The sequence below is a fragment of the Gorilla gorilla genome, chromosome 8 (genome assembly GCF_029281585.2).
Source record: "Gorilla gorilla gorilla isolate KB3781 chromosome 8, NHGRI_mGorGor1-v2.1_pri, whole genome shotgun sequence".
NCBI classification, from domain to species: Eukaryota; Metazoa; Chordata; class Mammalia; order Primates; family Hominidae; genus Gorilla; species Gorilla gorilla.
Window position 1 is genome coordinate 81,716,511 of NC_073232.2, and position 22,024 is coordinate 81,738,534.

General features: G+C 39.2%; 1 protein-coding gene and 1 long non-coding RNA gene across 2 annotated transcripts in view; both read right to left on the bottom strand.

Annotated features, from left to right (window-relative positions):
* Positions 1–22,024, bottom strand: part of LOC109028496 (uncharacterized) — a 116,760-nt gene that overhangs the window by 48,410 nt on the left and 46,326 nt on the right. The gene's annotated exons all lie outside the window — the stretch shown is intronic.
* Positions 6,282–19,264, bottom strand: LOC129524850 (uncharacterized). Its single transcript, XR_010135109.1, has 3 exons — positions 19,184–19,264; positions 7,382–7,456; positions 6,282–6,783 (listed from the first exon to the last, which is right to left on the bottom strand). It is a non-coding gene; the product is annotated as an uncharacterized lncRNA (long non-coding RNA).

Here is a 22,024-nt window from a genome sequence, read left to right on the forward strand (position 1 = left end):
AAGTGAGTTTAGCAAGGTGGCATGATTGAAGATCAGTACAATTTTTTTTTTTAAGATGGCTGACTAGGAGCATTTCAAGCCAGCTGCATCCATTTAGCACCATAATAGCATATAGACAATCACACATTGAGTACATTATCCAAGAGAGAACACAAGAGTTCAACAGAAGTGACAGGAGACTGCAAAAACTAGAAAGGAAAAGAAAAACAGGCAGCCTGTGTGGCCAAGACCAGCTGGAAATCAGGAGTGACTCTATAATACAGGAGAAAGTAAGCAATGGCTTTTCTGTGGTCCATTTTCTCTCTGGGGAATCATACAATCTAGATCTTGGGAGAGCATTTTGACCCTCTCACTCCCTGAATCTAGCATGGGGAGCAGTCAGGTGACTGAGACAAGGAACTGCTCAAGGCAGGGAAAATGCTTTTAGTTCCACACCCTTCCTGAAGCCTAAGCAGCTATAGCAAGATGCCATTGTTAATCCTAGCTCTTAATAGAGTGTTCATGGTCCTTGTTACCAGGGTTGCCAATCCCAGGCATTAAGGAAACTCAAGCTGCTGCTTACAGAACTGGGGCATGAGCAGGGAGTGGGCTAACACAACCAAGACTGAGAAACAAGCATGGCATGGAGTGCATTCAATGGCATTGAAAGTAGGCATTACCCCCAGGACTTGAGCAGGGTGACAGTTGTCACAGTGGCTTGGTCTTGAGCTGGGGAGGGGCTACTATGACCCAGGGTTGAACTAAAGAACAGTATAAATTTCTCATGTTTGGCAGAATAGCCAAGTTGTCTGTGACAGGTGAGAGGAGGGAGCAAGCCCTAGTGGGGCTGGGCATGAGAGGGATAAAAGTTCCCCATCCACCAGTCAAAGCTGTGGATGCGGAGACCACCATCACCCTCCCTGTGGCAGGACCTCAGGGCAGTGACAGTTGCCCCTCACCCAAGCATTTCACCAGCCCTGGGAGGATTGCCTAACTCCTACCAATTACATCTGTGCAGACACTCACCACTGGGGGAAGTTGAGGGCAATTTAGCTCCACCCAGTATCATCTTTCCTTGAGACAAAATGCAAGATCCAGGGTCGTAGGGAGGTTCCCCAACCTAATCCACCAACTGGGACAACCAAGTCTGTCTTTTGGGGGTATTCAGGTTGGGTGTGAACACCCTACTGCTACCACCTTATATTGCTTTTACCTGCAAGTGCCAACAACTGGCCTAGAGACTGGCCTACACAGCCCATTGCAACCATTGCCAACACAATCGGGACTCAGAAGACTACTTGAGACTTGGAAGAGCATTTCATCACCACTGCTACCTCCATTGCCCATGCCACTATGGCTGTCTAGAAGTTTGAGGGTCCATTCACCCTCCCAGTACACTACAACTACAACTGGCATCTGAGTAAGCTACCCTGCTGGTGGCCTGCCTGGAGTCACCAACACAAGTGCCAGCATATGTCACCCTAGGGCAAAAGGATAGATAAGCTTAGTTCACCAGCGCTACCACTGAAACCCCGAAATGGGACTATATAGCATTTCAGTGTAGCCAGCACAACTTCACCATAGTCTCTAGCAATAACCACACCGTAACACACTGAGGAAACCACAGATGCCACTAATGATATTCACAGCCAAAGAAATCACACAAACTTCACTATTGAATGCAAAGCCAACAAACCCTACCCAACGAACATTATAGTCACATCTTCAGGAAAAAAATCCTCACCTTTAAAGAAAGTAAATTCAAAAATAAAAAGTGACTTTCATATCAGATGCACAGAAATCAATGTACAGACACAAGAAACATAAGAAAGCAAGGAAATATGACATCCCTAAAGGAACGTAATATGTCCTTAACAGAAGATCTTAACCAAAAATAAATCCTCAAAATATCAGAGAAAAAATCCAAAGTATTGATATAAAGTCAACAGGTTCACAAAACTTCTTACAACCACATAATGTGTCATATTTTCTCCAGCTCTAATAACATCTTCCTCATTGTTCTCCAACCTTTCACCATCGGTCTTTTCATGGCTCTTTCAGCTTCTGCCTACTACCCAGTACCAATGTCAATGCCACATATTTGTGCTGCAAAAGCACTCTCAACTTCCTTGTGCCAAATTCATTTCTTGTTATCTACTGCTGCATAATAAACTTCCTCAAAACTTTCTAATGGCTTTAAACAACAGGTTTTTAAATATATCTCACAATTCCAGAGGTCAGAAACTCAAACAGGGCTCAATTGGGGTAATAGATATATTTTTTCCACGTGATAGTAACAAAGCTTATCCTGTGGTATTCAGATGGTATCTGGGCTGGTCTGGGCTAGTCAATCACATATCTGGCACTTTGATGGAGAAGGCTGGGCTCAGCTGGGAGCTTCAACTGGAGTATCTACACATGGCCTCTCTAGCATCACAGTCTCAAGGTAGCCAGACTTCTTATGTGGCAGCTCAGGGCTTTCAGAAAGTGTTCCCAGACAGCTATGCCAAAAACACAATGCCTGTTTTTTTTTCTTTTTTTTGAGATGGAGTCTTGCTCTGTCACCCAGGCTGGAGTGCAGTGGTGCAATCTGGGCTCACTGCAAGCTCTGCCTCCCAGGTTCACACTATTCTCTTGCCTCAGCCTCCCGAGTAGCTGGGACTACAGGCACCCACCACCACGCCTGGCTAATTTTTTTTTGTTTTGTATTTTTAGTAGAGACTGGGTTTCACCATGTTAACCAGGATGGTCTCCATCTCCTGACCTCATGATCCGCCCACCTCAGCCTCCCAAAGTGCTGGGATTACAGGCATAAGCCACCTCGTCTGGCCAGATGCAATGCCTAAGACTTATGTTCAGAAGTCCCAGTATGTGCTATATCCTAATGGTCAAACGATACACTAAGGCCACCCCAGACTCAGTGGGAAGAGAATTATAATGCATCTCTTACTGAGAGAAACAGAAAAGAGTTTGTGGCCCTATTTTAACATCTTGATGTATAATTGCCATACAATAAACTGCACATGTTTATAGTATAAAATTTGGTTAAGATTTGACACATGTATACCCATAAAACCAACACCACTATCATGATAATAAACATATTCATCATCCCCTAAAAAATACAAAACATTAATTTTAAAGAAGCTTAGTGAGATGCAGAAGAAATCTGAAAACCAATAAAAGAAAGTCAGAAAATCAATTCAAGGTACAAATGAGAAAGGAAATAGATATCTTAAAAAAGAAAAGAAAAAAACAGAAATTCTGAAAGAAAAAAAAATATTGGAGGAAATACAAAATGCATTTAAAACATTCAAAAATAGGCTATACCAAGGAAAAGAAAAAATTCTACAACTTTGAAATAATCCAGACAAAATTTTGCAAAATAAATGTTTAAAAGTAAGTGAAACTCTTTGAGACATTTGGGACTACATAAGGCAAACCAATTTATGAATTATCAGTATTCTCAAGGGTTAAGAGAATTCAAAAGGCCTAAAGAACCTATTTAATAAAATAAAAGATAAAATCTTTCCACATTCAGCAAGATTTAGACATTCAGATATGGAAGGCTCAGTGATCCCTAACAAATGAACGCAGAAAGGATTTCACCATAGCACATTATAATCTGACTGTCTAAAATCAATATGAAAGCAAAGATTCTAAAATCAGAAAGAAAAGTGCATCTAGTCACCTATGAAGGAGACCCCATCAGACTAACAGTGGGCTTCTCAGCAGAAACCTGTCTCAGCAGAAAAGAATGGGATAGTATTTTCAAAATACTGAAAGAAAAAAAAATGTCAGCTAAGAATTCTACATTCAGCAAGCCTAAACTTCATAAATAAAGTCAAAATAAAGTATTTTCCAGACAAGCAAATCCTGAAGAAATATGTCACCACTAGACTGGCCCTAGAAGAATTGCTCAACTGAGTCCTAAACATGGAAGCAAAAGGACAACTTTTACAACGAGGAAAACACAGGAAAGTATAAAACTCATTTGGTAAACCCACAAGCTTTGTAGCATGTGGAAAATCATTATTGAGATACGTGACCAGAGATTTCATTCCGTCTCCTGGGTCTGTGTAATCAGGCAGTTTCTCTTTTTAGCCACAGGTTGTCTTTCTGGGCCCTTTTCCAGAACTCCATGGTCCGTGTGAACCTTTTACTCTTTTACTTCTTTCCAAATCTTCTCTGAGAAGCGTCTCTTATGTTTATGTTATACCCACTGGGGTGACTTCAGTCAAAGGGTCCCCACTCTGGGGTCCCTGGGAGCCTACTTCTTACTGACCATGAAATTCTCAAAGAGGAACTGCCCTGAGGAGGTGCCTCCTTGGGAGTGCCTCCTTGGGAGTGACACAGGAAGCGCCCTGCACTCATGTTTCTTTCCCAAGGGGGACCTATTTTCAGCTCAAATCCTAATCAGAAAGTGACTCTTCTCACCAAAAGAAGTGGCAGAAAAATCTTCCCTTTGCCCAGTGCTAAGAGTGGGCAGAAAGCTCAGATTAAGAAAAACAAACAAACAAACAAAAAAAACCAAGCAGAACAACACCCTCCATTGTTTAACAAATAGAGCCAGCAGCCAGTATTTGGCAGAACTTATTGGAGGGAATAAAAGCCTCCAAAAAATATCAATGGATAACGATTATTCTTAAAGTGCCCTTTGAGCAGTTGCATTAGTAGACGTGGAAAATAGTCTGTAAATAGTAACAAGGGTCCTGATGCAAGGAAGTGACTGTAACAGGGACAAAGTGTTGAACTCCTTCGCCCCTGGGCTTCTAAGGGTGGAGTATTTCTGATTGCTGTGTCAGATCTTGGGCTCTTTCTTGGGGAGAATTCAGGTAAGGGATGCAATGGAGAGAATGCTAAAGAGGTTGGAGAGGTTTTTCTCTACATAATAAAGAGCTAAGAAAGAGGAAACGCTGAAGTGAGGAGATGGAGAGACGGGAAAGAGAGAGAGGAGAGAGAAAAGCTGCCATGGAGGCTGAGGGAGTTTGCAGGGTGCAAGATATCTAGGAATAGATTATTTAGAAGAACAAGAAGGGATGAGGGGATTTTAAAGAGATTTTCTTTGAATTAAGAAAATCACAGCCACCTTTTGCATTTCACCAAAAGACAAGTCACGAATGGAAACATGTTTAATCATTGTTTGCTTGCCAGACGTCATTTCTTTGCTGCTAAAACCACAAAGCACCTCCTGATCCACCTGGATTAGACAGCCAACCTCACATGGGATGGCATGGGGTACACCCAAGGACATACAGGGCCCAGAAGAAGAACTCAAACTAAGTTGGCACAGAGACTCTCTCAGCAGCTGCACTTTTTTTTTTTTTTGAGACAGTCTCACTCCTCACTCTGTACCCTAGGCTGGAGTGCAGTGGTGCAGTCTCAACTGACTGCAACCTCCGCCTCCCGGGTTCAAGCAATTCTCCTGCCTCAGCCTCCTGAGTAGCTGGGACCACCACGCCTGGCCAATTTTTGTATTTTTAGTAGAGACGGGGTTTCACCATGTTGGTCAGGCTGGTCTCGAACTCCTGACCTTGTGGTGATCTGCCCACCTCAGCCTCCCAAAGTGCTGGGATTACAGGCGTAAGCCACCACGCCAGGCCAGCAGCCACACTTTTAAGAGTTCTTATTCAATTCTTACTGAAGAGAAACTGCAAGGGCCTCACAGGGCCCCACTGAGCAGCGTTCAGGGTTTACAGTATAAATGCATGTCAATGTTAGTTATATAGGAACCTGCATGTATTTCCCATTCTAGGGTGTGGAGTGGGTGATTCTCAACAGATACTTCAGTTATCTCTAGAGTCCCTGGTAGGTATTGCTGAGGCTGAGCCCTGCTGCCCCTGGCTGGCCTGTGATAGCCAGGTTTCATCAGCGGAGAGCAGGAAGCTCCATGAAGCACCCCTCAGAGAATGTGGGATTCAGGAGGCATGTTTCATGCAAGGCTTGCTATACATGACACTTACACTTGAGTCCCTACCTTGGAAAAAGAAAAACTCTGTTCCTAGTAAAGGAATGGCGGCAACATAGACCCCATGGGAGAAGGGTTCTTCTTTAGGCCACAGAGTAACCTGTTTTGATGCTGAAATCAGGCCTGGTTAAGGCTGGGCTGCCTATTTCTGCTACATAGAAGGATGAGCCTGACCCTTTTCCTCTCTTCATGGAGACAGCCCTTCCCTAGGGTGGCTTCCTGGATCCTTCATAGAATCTCCTTTCCTCTACCACCATTTTTCAGCCCAGCTTATATACATTTCTATTCCTCTGCCCAGCACGTCGCTATGGACAGGACTCAGTGAGGAAAGCTAAACAGATTGAAAATGTAAACAAAACAAAACAAAACAGAAAAACCTACCTCACACATGCACACACCCCTGAGTAATCATGCTCTCTTTGTGTTCTCATGCATGGTGGTGCCCAAAAGGCCATAGAAATTTGACTGTTGAGGAAACTGAATCCAGGGAAACTCAGTGACTCACTCAGAGTCACACAGCAGGCTGTGGCTGACTCAGAACTTGAGCCAGCATTCCAGATTCCTTGTCCACTGCTCTTCCTGCTCAGATCATGTATGGACACATGTAGTGGTGCAGGATATGCCTCATTTTATCATCCCAGAAGCTCCTCTTTTTGCAGCCAAATGGAACTCATTCCAAAACATAGGAAGACTGAGGACACTCCCTGAAGATGCCAAAACCTCACCTCCTTCTGGTTGCACTATGGAGCTGGACAGTGAGGGTTCCTAGTGGCAGGACAGTTTAAAGTCAGGCAGCGACGCCATTGGCACCAGTTGTGTGGTTTGTACAAAAGGGACTGGAAGGAAATGGAATAAGTCTCAGTGCTTTCATCTGCATGATGGGCATATTAACAGGCTCTATCACACAGGGCTATGGAAAGGATTGAGATATAAAAATATCATACATTTATTTTTCTTAATTTTCCAATGTTTTATTTTTAGTTTCTATGTATACATAGTAAGTGTATATATTTTTGGGGAGAAGATCATGCATTTCCTAGGACAGGACTAATACATTTAGCTGTGGCTATTATCACAGAGCACCAAGACCTTAGGTGGGGCAACCAGACTGGCTATGGGGCTTGATGTAAACCAGACCCGTGGCCCATAAACTATTTCAGGTAGGAAGTAAGCAATACTGTAACTTGGACTCGAGGGGGAGCAAAAGGGCACCCCTCAATGGTGATGGCTGCCCACCTGGTCTCAACACTGTAAAACTTGGGACTTGCTGCCAAGCTCCACCAGGCAGGGGGCAGAGGACACTGAGTCTCCCCCAACTGAGTCAGGAGTGGCTCAGGAGCTGACAGTGGCCTGAGCTTGCAGCAAAGGGCCCCTACGTACCAGGCTAGGCAGCTCTGGAGAAAGTAGAAGTGGATAAATAAGGTGTGGACTCACCAAAGACAGTTCCAAAGTCAATTTCACTCTGACACACTCTCTGTGATCTTCCACAGTCAGCACAATGCCTGCCCCCTGTGGGTGTTGCATAAATATTTGTTGAATGAACGAATCAATCATTCAACAGACCAAGGCCAAATCAGAACCCCAAACCCTAAGGTCTTTATACTCTCACTGTCCATCCATCAATCTTCCTGTCAGAAATCAGAATATACCTTTGCAATACCCTTTGCTAGCCTTTCAGTTATCTTTTGAATAGAGGCTCTGAGCCTTGAAAATATTGCCTGGGAAATATTAACACCCATTTGAGTATCTCCCAAACACCTCAATTAACTATATGGTGCTGTCTGGCCAGGACCTTATTTCGGTATAATGTGAACCTGAGACAGCAGCACGTCCTAGTCGCATCCTTGAAATGCCTAACACCTTCATTCATGCTTGGCCCTGGATTGCGGGGAGATCTGCAAACCTCATCAGAGTGTGGCTTCCCAAGGGCCAGGTCACAGGGCACTTTGCAGCCTGAATTCATCCAGGACTGCCTCTGGCTGAGCACACTAATTCGTTGACCAGGTTGGGTGCCCTTGGCAGCTCCAACCACCATGTAGATACTCCAATCAGCTTTTCTACCTCAAAGAATGGAGGTTTTCAAACTCTGTTGGCCATGATCCACAGTAGGAAATACATATTGCAGTGACCCAGTGCATATATGCATACAATGTATTTTATCATTCTCACATACACATTTTCCCCCCACAGTTGAACATCTCTGAAATTTGGATATGTTTTACAAATTATGACATCTTGCCATTAATTGGCAGCATTTTTTTCTTTCTGAGTGATATATAAAGTTTTGCATTTTCCAATAAATGTTGACTGTGATTCAGCGAAATATGGCATATGTGTAATTAAAAACCACTTTTTATAAAAACTATCTTTGCTGCATGTTGCTTTATGACATTTTCTATGTGTTATTTTATTTCTTTTCCTTTTAATGCTGTTCACTGCTACCCATTTAGTCAACTTGGACCACCCTCTAGAGGGGCTTCAACTGTTATTTTCAATACATTGTCACAGGGACAGAGGAGGGTGTTAGGGAACTCTGTGACTAAAGAGTTTTCCATAAATGGGTGGACCTCAGTTTACAAGCATTAAGTTATTGGGCCAGGAGGGGGAACAGATCATGATTAGGAGAGTGGAAAAGAAAGATGACAAATCACTTTAAGTCAGACAAACCTCTTTCTATACTAGCTCCCTTACTTACTAATCATAGAACTGTGGATATATTTTTAAAAATTATTAGTGTCTTTAGTTTTCTCACTTGTAAAACACTGAACAGAGCTCCTGTCATTCAGAGCTGTTGTCAACATGAGAGTTAAGAGTGTAAAGCACCGACCTGGGGCCTGCATGTAGTAGGCACTCAATAAATCGTGGCAATCATGGCATTGGTGATGATGACACTCAGTAACTAGTAGGTGTTATTATTAAAAGTCACAAAAACAGCTAGTATGCAACATGACATTGGCTGGTATAAAGATCTTACAATTATTTTTAAAGTTTCATTGTATTCATTTGATTATATAGTTTCTTGCCATCACAACAAACACTCCTATTCATGTCTAATTTGATACCTGGTGAGTCCACGTAAGCATTTGGGTCCCCACTGATGAGAGCACCATGGCCAGGTCACCCACTTGATCAGGTTCTCTTGCTTTTTGTTGTGCATCTCATCTTATTGTAGGCATTCAAACTGTGGGCTCAGGCAAGCCTTTCCAGTGTGATCATATTAATTTTATACTTTATGTGTTAACATGTGCCTCCAATAACTTGCTTTCCTTGCTCACCATGGTGATGCATTTTTCCTACTTTATGTCCTCCCTCATTGATTATGATGGGCTGTTGACTATTTGAACCTGGTACTTTTACTTGATCACCTCTACGCAGTTTCACTCCCATTCATTTCCAATTTCTCTTTTATCAGTGTTCTCTCTCAGTCCTTATAGGCCTAGATGTTCATTGTGGTTTCATCATCTATTTGATCTCCCCTCTCATGTTTCATTAGCATTTCTTCAATAGTTTCTCAGGGTTATTTCTCATGATTCAGCCATTGTATACTTCTTAAAACTTTTAAGCCTTTGAATAACTGGAGGAATGTCTCACAGAGTCATAACATTTTTTGGTTACATGAATTAACCCTCAAAAATGTATTCAATTATCAGAAATAATTTAATGCGTTGTATTGGGTTTAAAACGATTAAGGTACATTTATTATTATGTAATGAAGAAATTCTAAGCTTAATTTCAAAAATGGTAAGTGTTTAGAGATGCATACAATTCTAGTAAATAGATAATTTCTACCTGTCTCCTGTCATTATCAACATTTGTAAACTAACAGGCATGGTTTTCTTTTGAATACCAGATGTTTGTGTGTTCATTAGCTCGACTGAATGTGTGAAACATTTGTTGACTTCTTTAGCTCAGCATGTAGGAAGGTAGGTGGGTATATAAGAAAGGAGGAAGAACAGTAGGAAGATATATACGTTGGTATATAGACAGGTAATAAGGATAATTATCATCATTATTATTTTCCTTGGTTTTTCAGGATTAGCCATGTGAAATACTATTATAATTTGTTGCGTGTGTTACGGGTCTCTTAGTTTGCAAAGAGCATTCACCCTCCTGATCTCCTAACTACTCAATAATAGAAGCTAAGTAAATATTCCCATTTAACAGAAGTGGACATACAAGTCCAGAGAGGTGAGCTCCATGAGCAACACATTAGATGCAGTAATGTAATGCCATGAAGAAATGGCAAATCTGGAGCTGAATCCCTGGGATCCTAATTCAGTGCTCCTTCTACAATACTAGGTAGGCAGAGATGACAAGAAAAAATGCTGGAAGAAGCAATGGGTACTCCTCTCCCTAGTGCTTCTGTGAAGGGCTTTGGTTCCATTTAAAAAGTAGAATACTCTAAGAGTGGTCACAGTCCTTGGCTCAAGAATTTTGGCTATCTCATAAAGCAACATTAAAACAAAATGGCCCCAGGTCATAAAGATTGCATTGTACTGAGAAATGACCTTGTACAGTGGTCAACCTCAGTCCCAGACAAGCTTGCAAAGCAGAAAATCTTATTTTCCACTTTTCCTGACCAGCTTTTCTGGAGCCCTGAGCTCTGTTTCTTGTGAATGGGGACACTGAGCTAAGAACTGAGATTTCCTGATGCCTAGATATGATATTTACTCATTACCCATATATTTGACACCTGATATCTGACCTTTGCAGGCCAAAGGGCCAGTTTCTGTTGAGTTCTGATAAAGTCAGTCCACAAATGTTAGTTGCTGCTCATCTCATCTGTGACCATCTTCTGCTGGGCATTGGTGCCATCTTATTCTAATCTCTGATTGTTGAAATACAGCTCAGTCCTTGCAGGGATAGGGTCTAGTACATGCCAGAACTTCTTAACATGTAATTTTAATTTTCACAACAAACTTATGAGGTTGGTGCTATCATTTCACTTTATAGACATGAAGATTGAGGCTTAAAAAGGCTAAGCAAACTCACCAGTGGTGAACAGCTACTGCACAGCAGAGCTAGGATCCAAACCCACACCTGCCTGATGTCAAAATATTAAATTTTACACTCTGTCATTGGCACCTGAATACGTTGTTTTCAAACCCCCACCTCACCAGCGGTTTGGACCCCAAATTTGAAAGAAACGCTATCACCCAACTCAATTCTTCTGACCATGAACAAACATCCCAAGCGGTATGAGAAATTTTAGCAGCCATGGTGCAGAGCTCTCTGAAGCCTGATATAGATTAGGAACAGAGAGAAGATTAGAGGTGTGTATATTATGGATTGTGGGCATAAGACTTGGATAAGGAAAAGATTGCATTGTATTGAGAAATGGCCTTATTTGAAGTAAGGAAGAGACACTCCGTTGATTGGCCACATCCCAAGATGCTAGCATGGCAGTGAAGGTGGGCTTGGAAGGGGAAAAGGAGGAACCTACAGCCCTATTTCTGCCCTGGGTGGTATAAGAGAGTTGAAGGAATTAGGGGAAGAGGAGTGTGCTCCTGGGGGTCACCTCTCTTGAAGGGAGAAGAGAGGTTTCGAGACGGAGTCCCCTTCTACTTGTGTATTTTGTATGGAACAGACATCTCCACACCTTAGTTTCTTTGAATTCCAGGTATTGGAAACAGAAATAGCAAAAACATGTATGCTTTACTACTTCAGATCTACTGAAAATCAGATTTCTTGACAAGCTAGGATGGGGCTGTCAGTGAGGGGTCGTTCCTGTAATATCAACTTCTGGGTGCAGAGTAGCTACAGAGGGACACAAGGGGCAAAGAGAAAGAGTCTGTGCATTCTTGTAATCATCAACCAATAGTGGAAATGGCAGAGTGACAGAGTAAAGTAGGGAGGAAGAGGGGAGAAGTGGCCAGCAGACACAGTGCTGGGGGAGCAAACAGTGAATGGCGCAGTGGGGGAGCAGACAGTGAACGGCTGGGGGAGAGCGGTGGGGGAGTCTGAGAAGGCTCCTTGTGAACATATTTTGAGCCTTGGAAGATGAGGTAGGTGGGACGCACAGGAAGGAGAGGAACAGCATTCCCACCAGGGAACCTTGTTTGGAGAAGGTACTGAAGTTGATGCCCACAGTCTCTGTGCTGTTTCTTGGCCAGTGTAGGGGACTGTCTTGAATGGCATATGAAAATGAAGTGAAAGATGTCATGGAAAGCACCTGCCTGGGGTGGCTATAACACCTTGCTGCCCTGTTTACCAATCTGTTAAATGGGAGAAATAATCCCTGTTTTACAGAAATGTCAGGAGGATCAAAAGTGGTGGTGTATGTCAAGGATCCAGCCCACTGCTTGGCATAAAATAGATGCCCTGTGAACAGCCACTTCTTACTCATTAAAACGGGAAGATGATGGGTCCTTGGGGCTTCTTTCATATACATTTAGATGGGCGTTCAAAAGGATCTTGGAGCCCCTCTTGGAAACAATAGAATGCTTCCATTGCACTGCACCCCAGGAGGCTGGAGATAACTCTACTGGGCACCCTATAGGGAACCAACTTCTATTCTTCCTGCTGTAGCTTGCAGTAGGGAGGTCTGGGACCTGATGATTAGGGGCAGACCAGCAGGGGCTGAGGCCCCAAGTCACCCATGCTGATGGCCTCTGCCCTGCTGTGTGTGCGTATTCACGCAAGAGTGTGTGTGCCTGTGCACATGTGTGTATCTGTGCTCAGGTGTATAAGCAATCACACAAAGGAGGAAGAGAAATGAATCAAAGGACTCTACTACAGAATTCCACCAAGCCACCATGACAATCAAAGAAAAGGAAAAATTTAAAGAATTTACAAAATAACTAGAAAACAATTCATAACATAACAGGAACAAAACCTTACATATCAATGTAAACCTTGATTGTAAATGGATTAAATGTTCATTTAAAATATATAGACTGGCTTAATAAATTTTAAAACATTTTCCAGCTATATGCTGCTTACAAGAAACTCATGTTGCCTGTAAAGGAGTAGAAAAAGATATTCCATGCAAATAGAAACCAAACTCAAAAAGTAGAAGCTGTACTTATATCAGGTAAATCAGACTTTAAGTCAAAAACAGTTAAAAAAGGGCTAAAGGGTTACTATATAATAATAAAGGGGTCATTTCATCAAGAAGCTATAATTATAAATATATATTTATAAAATGCTGGATCACCTAGATTTATAAAAGCAATATTTAGTCAGAAACAGAGAGATAAGCAGCAATACAATAATACTAGGGAAATTCAATATGCCATTCAGAGCATTAGACAAATTATCTAGACAGAAAATAAACAAACAAATATTGGACTAAAATTTGACTTTAGACCAAATGATTTAACAGACATTTATAGAACATTCTACTCAACAACTGCAGAATATACATTCTTCTCATCAGCACATGAATTATTATCCAAATTAGACCATATTTTAGGCCACAAAATAAGTCTCAACAAATTTTAAAATACTGAAATTAGATTAGGTATCTTCTCAGACCACAGTGGAGTAAAACTAGAAATCAATACCAAGGGAAACTCTGGAAACTATACAAATAAATGAAATTTAAATAACATGAATGACCATGAAGTCAACAGAGAAATTAAGATGAAAATTATTTATAAAATGAATTCTAAACTTGGAAGCAAAAAGATAACCTTCGTGAAAACACATAGAAGTAAAAAACCCATTGGTAAAGCAGATACACAAATGAGGAAGAGCAAGGACTTATGGTAACATAACAAAACACTAACAAAGAACAATGTCAAAATAAGAGAAAAAGGAAGAAACAAAGAATATATAAAATAATTAATATAACAGAAACAATACCTTAGATATCAAAGACAACCCTGAATGTTAATGAATTAAATTATTCACTTAAAATAATAGACTGTGTGAATGAATTTAGAAAACATGGTCTGGCTACAGGCTGCCTGCAAGAAAAGCACTTCACCTATTAAGACACATATAGACAAGAAAGTAAAAGCATGAAAAAAGATATTTCATGCAATGAGAAATTAAACATAAGCAGAAGTAGCTATACTTATATCACATAAAAAAGAATTTAAATTAGAAAAAGAAACTCATTAAATAATAATAAAGTGACCAATCCAGCAACAGAATATAACAATTCTAAATATATATATTAACCAAACACCGGAATACCCAGATTCATAAAGCATATATTACTACAGCTAAAGAGAGGGACAGACTATAGTCTGCAATATACCAATTGTGGGAGACTTCAATACCCCACCTCAGCATGAAGAAGATTATTGAAACAGTAAATCAAAAAACAAACACTGGATTTAAACTGGAATTTAGGCCAAATGATTTTAATAGACATTTACAAAACATTTTATCCAATAACAGCAGAATAAGCATTCTTTTTATTAGCACATTCTCCGTAACAGACTACAAATGTCAACATTTAAAAAAATAGGCTACAAATGGGCCGGGCATGGTGGGTCACACCTGTAATCCCAGCACTTTGGGAGGCTGAGGGGGGTGGATCACTAGGTCAGGAGATCAAGACCATCCTGGCTAACACTGTGAAACCCAATCTCTTTAAAAATACAAAAAATTAGCCGGACATGGTGGCATGTGCCTGTAGTCCCAGCTACTAAGGAGGCTGAGGCAGGAGAATCACTTGAACCCAGGCGGCGGAGGTTGCTGTGAGCTGAGATTATGCCACTGCACTCCGGCCTAGGTGACAACATAAGACTCCATTTCAAAAAAAAAAAAAAAAAGGCTACAAATGACAACAACAAAAAATTAAAAAAACTGTAGCAAATATCTCAAGCCACCCTAAAATACAACTAAAAATCAACACCAAGAGACACTTTGGAAACTATATGAATACATGAAAATTAAATAACACCATCCCAAATGACCATTGGGTCAATTAACAGTTAAGATTGATGTTTTTTAAAGTATTGAAAGAAATAAAAAAGAAAACACAACATATCAAAATCTATAGTATACAGCAAAAGCATTAAGAACAGATAGGCTATAGCAATAGATATCTAGATCAGAAAGCAGAAAGATTTCAAATCAACAATCTAACAATGCACCTCAAGGAAGTGAAAAAACGTGAACACACCAAACCCAAAATTTGCAGAATGGAAGAAATAATAGAGATTTGAGAAGAACTAAAGAGAGACTAAAGAAAGAAATACAAGGGATCAATGAAATGATAAGTATGTTATTCAAAAATATAACCAATATTGAAAAACTGCCAGCTTGACTGACCAAGAAAAGAGATAAGAACCAAATCAGCAAAATAAAAAAATAGAAATTACAATTGATATCACAGAAATACCAAAGATAATCAGAGAATATTATAAATGTTAACAAACGGGAAAATCTAGAGGAAATGATTGAATTTCCATAAACACACAACCTATCCAGATTGAATCAGAAGTAGAAAAACTGAACTAATCAATGAGTAATGAGATTGAGTCAGTAATAAAATGTCTCCCAGCAAAAAAAGAGACAAGATCAGATCGATTAACTGCTGAATTCTTCCAAGTTTATAAAAAAAGAATGAACACCAATCCTCCTCAAACGATTTCAAAAACACATAAGAGAAAGGAATGCTTTACTCATTCTGAGAGGCCCTAAAACCAAACCAGACAAGGATCCAAAAACAACAACAAAAACTACAGGCCAGTATCTGTAATAAACATTGACGCAACAATCCTTAATGAAATGCTAACAAACCAAATACAACAGCACATCAAAAGGTAATACACCACAATCAAGTGAAATTTGTACCAAAAATGCAAGGATGGTCACATACACATATCAATACACTAAATAAATTGCCTCAGTAGAATGAACGACAAAACCCATATAACCAGGTCAATAGATGTAGAAGAAGCAATTGAAAACATTCAACATCTGTTCATATTAAACCCCCCCAAAAAACTAGGCATAGAAAGAGCATTCTGCAAAATTATAAAGGTCATATGTGACAAACCCAAAGCTAACAATATACTGAACAGACAAAAGCTGAAAGCTTTTTCTCTAGGACCTAGAACTAAACAAGAATATTCACTTTCACAAATCTTATTGAACATGAAAGTCCTAATCAGTAATCTGGCAAGAGAAAAAAATAACAGACATCCAAATTGACTTGCAAAAGGAAGTCAAATTGTCCACTTTGCAGATGACATAATTTTGTATATAGAAAAACCTAAAAAGACTCCAACAAAAGACTATAAGAACTCATAAACAAGGCCAGGCACTGTGGCTCATGCCTGTATTCCCAGCACTTTGGGGTGCTGAGGCAGGTGGATCACCTGAGGCCAGGAGTTTGAGAACAGCCTGGCCAACATGGTGAGACCTTGTGTCTACTAAAAATGCAAAAATTAGCCCGGCATGGTGGCACGTGCCTGTAGTCCCAGCTAGTTGGGAGGTTGAGGCAGGAGAATTGCTTGAACCCAGGAGACAGAGGTTGCAATGAGCTGAGATCATGCCATTGCACTCCAGCCTGGGCAAAAGAGCAAGACTCCATCTAAAACAACAACAACAACAACAAAAAGAGAAAATCAACGAAAAAAAACAGAAAAGAAAATAATAGAACTCATAAATAAATTCAGCAACTTTGGAGAATACAAAATCAACATACAAAAATCAGTAATGCTTCTCTACATTGATAATAAATAGTCAAAAAATGAAGCAAGAAGGCAATCCTGTTTACGATACCTATATAAATTACCCAGGAGTAAATTCAATCAAAGACATGAAAAATCTTTACAAAGAAAACTACGGAATACTGATGAAAGAAATTGAAGAGGACACAAACAAATGTAAAGAAATCTCATGCTCATGGATAGAAAGAATTATTATCATTAAAATGACTACATTGTCCAAAGAAATCTAGAGTCAATGCAATTGCTATCAAAATAACATTGTTTTTATAGAAATAAAAAAACAGATCTAACATTTGTATGAAAACAAAAAAAGAACCATAATAGTGAAAGTAATAAAAAAACCAATGGGACAAAATAGAGAACCCAGCAATACACTTATGTTTGTACAGCCTATTGATTTTCAACAAAAGAAGCTAGAACGTGTACTGAGGAAAATATACCCTCTTTAATAAATGGTGCTGGGAAAATTGAATATCCATATGCCAAAGAATGAAACTATATCTCTCACCACACATAAAAGCTAACCCAAGGTGGATTAACGACTTAAACATAAGACCTAAAAGTATAAAACTACCAGAAGAAAACATTTTAAAAAAATGAGAACTTTGGTCTCGGCAAAGATTTTATGGCTAAGACCACAGCCACAGCCAACTAAAAGCAAAATAGACAAAATGAAACTATAATAAATGAAAAAGCTTCTGCACAGCAAAAGAAACAATCAAAACAGTGAAGAGACAAACTGTTGCATAGGAGAATATATTGCAAAGTATTCAACTGACAACCAATATTTAGAATATATAAGGAACTCAAATATCTCAACAATAAAAAAAGATCTCATTAAAAGGGGGAGTCAAAGGACATTAATGGATATTTCTCAAATGATGACACACTAATGGAAAACAGGTCCACGAAAAAATGCTTAACATCCTCTGGGAAATCCAAATCAAAAGCACAATGAGACATCATCTTACCCCGTTAGAATGACTAAGATTAAAAAGACAAAAAATAATACATGCTGTTGAGAATATGAAGAAAAATAATATTTATACACTCTTGGTGGGAATGTAAATTATTAAAACCACTGTAGAAAACAGTATAGGTACTTCTCCAAAAAGTAAAAATAGAACTTTCAGATCATTTAGGAAACCCACTACTGGCTATTTACACAAAGGAAACTAAATCAGTATATCAAAGGGATACATGCACTCACATGTGTATCACAGCATTATTCAAAAAAGCAAAGACACGAAATCAACCAGTGTGTCTTCAATGAGCCATGGATACAGAAAATGTGGTTCAGGCACACAATGGAATAATACTATTTAGCCATAACAAATAATGAAATTATGTCATTTGCAGCAACATGGGTGCAACTGGAGGTGACTATGTTGAGTGAAATAAGCCAGGCACAGGAATTCAAATATCACATATTCTCAACTCATACATAAGAGCTAAAAATTTGATCTCATAGAGACAGAGGATAGAATGATAGATACCAGAAGTGTGGAAGGGTGGGAGGGAGAAATAAAGAGAGGCTGATGAATGGGTAAAAACACACTTACATGGAAAAAAGTAAGTTTTAATGCCCAGTAGAAGGCTAGGGTAACTTGTGTTGACAGTATCTTGTATATTTCAAAGTAGCTGAAAGAGAGGTCTTGAAATGTTCTCATCACACAGAAATGATATATATTCAAAATGATATCCTATATACCTTGACTTGATCATTACACATTCTATGCATGTAACAAATACTCACATGTATCCCATACATATGGAAAACATTATGTGTCAATAAAAGAAAAACAAAAAATACAAAGTTTAAATCTAAGCAATTTTAAATTAAATAGAGTAAAATATCCCATCACAAAAATTTTTATATTGTTAATTTGCCTTAATGCCCCATTCCGTGGAAACTAATGAATAAACACAAGATTCTGACCTTCTCTATCATTGGCTTTTTCTTTCTAGACCATGGGATACATTTATATATGATGAATGCATTCATTACTAAGAAAGAGCGAAAGAAAATTTAAGTTTCTTGAAATTCAGTCATCTCAAATGACTATCTACCAATTAACCTACTAATTTCAGAATCCGCCCCATGAATGTTTTCCTAATAAAATTACTACCGTAAAGCCAGCATATGAAGATGCATTTGAGCTAGACTTCTGTTGCCTTGTGAGTCAATTTAAAAAAAAAAAACAACACCTTCTTTAAAAAAAATCTGTGTCATAGTATTGACTTGCAGTGCATTGGGCAGCAAGCCTCTATTGCTTGGTAATAATTTGAGCCACAATTTGAGGCTAAACATGCATTTATTTTTATAAAATAAAGATTATAATCTGTAATTTTATATTATACTTTAAAATTATCTGCTGTTATTGTGAAAATTTCACAATTATTTGAAATGAACTCAGTGACTGTATAATATTAAATCAAAAGAATGTCATAAATTTACCATTTTTCTACTGGACATTGAGTTTTCTGCCATTTAAATTTATATTTAATTGTGTGATGATTTCATAAAAATTTCTTTGCCTCACCAGATTGTAAAACTTGTGTTGTTTTTGGTCATTGCTACATTCTTACTTCAGAGCAGTACCTGCTAGGCCTGATGGATGATCTGATAGAAAACTGGCTTCAGCAAGGAGTTTCCACAGGTGACCTTGGTTCTGCAGTGATAACAGCTCCTATTCCATAGGGTAATAAAATTATTCAGAAAAAGCAGGGACACAGCATCTACATTTTCCTTGCTTGAAATGGGTTGCCAAATTAGTACTAGGATTTATCTTTTTCTTCTCCAATTAATTTATAATCTATTCCACCTTTCTCTTTCCTGCCTTACCAATCACTGCTCTGAGGACAGTTGCAGAAAATTTTCTACCAGTATGTTTGCTACAATTTTATTCTACAATTCTGTGAAAATGTGCAACCTTCCAACTCTCAATCAGCATCCCTTCCCTTTCGCAGTTCTTGTTCTGATTCTTTCAAGTTTTTTGAAAGTGTCAGAGAAGAAAGAGTTGAACCAATATGTAAAATGACTTTCAATTTACCAACATAGGAAGAACACACATTTGCGACCCCAAACATGGGTGAAGTTGGCCCTCCTCATCCATGGGTTCCACAACCCTGGATTCAAACAACTGTCAATCAAAAATGTTTTTATAAAAAGTATCTATAATAAACATGTACACATTTTTTTCTTGTCATTATTCCCTAATCAATATAGTATAACAACTATTTAGATAGCATTTACACTATATTAGGTACTGTAAGTGATCTAGTGATTAAAGTATATGAGAGAATGTGTAGAGCATAGATTATATGTAAATACCATGCCATTTTATATAAGGGACTTTTGCATGCATGGATTTTCATATCCAAAATGAGTCCTGGAATCAAGTTGCCAGGAATACTAAGGAACTACTCTATATAATAAGATGTGAACAAATAGCATTCAAAAAAACTCTAGCCATTTTCTACAATAATTTGTTAAAATGAATAACAGACTCAAGTCTTTCCCTGGCCCATATGGCTTGGGTGGCAGCCCCTGAGATGCAGCTTCCTTCTAGAAAGATGCACATTAAGATCACTGTGTGCAGTTGAGGTGTAGAGTCATAGGATGGCTCCCAACTGAGAACAGAACACATTCTTTCTTTTTCACATTTCTACTGCCTGAGATTGTCATCTTGAGAGGCGTACCATCTTGCCACAGGAAAGAGGTTCCTTGCAGGCTCTGTCAAACATCTGTTTTCATGTATTTACTATGTACCTACAGTTGCAGATCATGGAAAATTTGAGAATTTATCAAATTTTTTTTTCCATTTTGAAAAGTTTCTCTTCTAGTTTGAGAAGACACAATGCTAATAGTAAAAATGAAAGAGGGGTTATCACTACTGATCTCACTAAGACTTAAAGCATGATAAAAGAATATTATGAGCAACTTTATGCCCACAGATTTGATAACCTAAATAAAATAGCAAAACTCCTTAGAAGAAATAACCTATCAGAACTCAAGCAAAAAGAGAGAACTTGAATAGCAATTATATTTATTAAAGAAATTTTGGCCGGGTGCAGTGGCTCACACCTGTAATCCCAGCACTTTGGGAGGCCTAGGCGGGCAGATCACGAGGTCAGGAGATCGAGACCATCCTGGCTAACACTGTGAAACTCCGTCTCTACTAAAAATACAAAAAAATTAGCCAGGCATGGTGGTGGGTGCCTATGGTCCCAGCTACTCGGGAGGCTGAGGCAGGGGAATGGCGCAAACCCAGGAGGCAGAGCTTGCAGTGAGTAGAGATCGCGCCACTGCACTCCAGCTTTGGCGACAGAGCCAGACTCTGTCTCAAAAAAAAAAAAAAAAAAAAAAAGAAATCTTGAGTCAATAATCAATAACCTTACCAAATAGAAAGTACCAAGTCCAGACAAGATTACTAATAAATTCTACCAATCATTTAAGGAAGAAATTATAACAATTCTCTACAGTCTGCTCCAGAAAATAGAACCAGAGTGAATACTTCTAAATTCACACTATGAGGCCAATATCATCATGATACAAATCTAGACCAAGACATTACAAGAAAAACAGCCACAGAATAACTCACAAAAACATAGATGTAAAAAGTTTCAATACAATATTAGAAAATGAAATTCAAAAATGTATAGAAAGAATTATATACCACAACCCAGTGAGAATTATCACATGCATTCAAGGTTGCTTCACCATTTGAAAATCAGTTAATCGGCCTGGCACAGTGGCTCACGCCTGTAATCCCAACACTTTGGGAGGCCGAGGCGGGCAGATCACGAGGTCAAGAGATCAAGACCATCCTGGCTAACACAGTGAAACCCCATCTCTACTAAAAATACAAAAAAAAAAAAATTAGCCAGGCATGGTGGCAGGCACCTGTAGTCCCTGCTACTTGGGAGGCTGAGGCAGGAGAATGGCATGAACCCAGGAAGCAGAGCTTGTAGTGAGCCAAGATCACACCACTGCACTCCAGCCTGGGCAACAGAGCAAGACTCTGTCTCAAAAAACAAATTAATTAGTTCATTATATTAACAATCTAAAGAAAAATCATATAGCCACATCAATGTCAAAAATGCATTTGACAAAATCCAAAACTGATTCATGATAAAAACTCTCCATAAACTAGGAATAAAGGGAAACTTTCTCAATTTGATAAAGAATATCAACAAAAAAACTTGCATCTAGTCTCATACTGAATGCTGAAATACTAGATGCTTTCCTGCTAAGATCGAGAGCAAGCCAAAGATGCCTCTTCTCACCATCCCCATACAATCTTATACTATAAACTCTAGCTAATGGAATAAGAAGATTAAAAGTTCATAGATGGGGAGGGAAAAATGAAAATCTCCTTGTTCACAGACGACATGATTGCCATGACACAAAAATCCCACATGATGCAAAAATCCCAAAGCA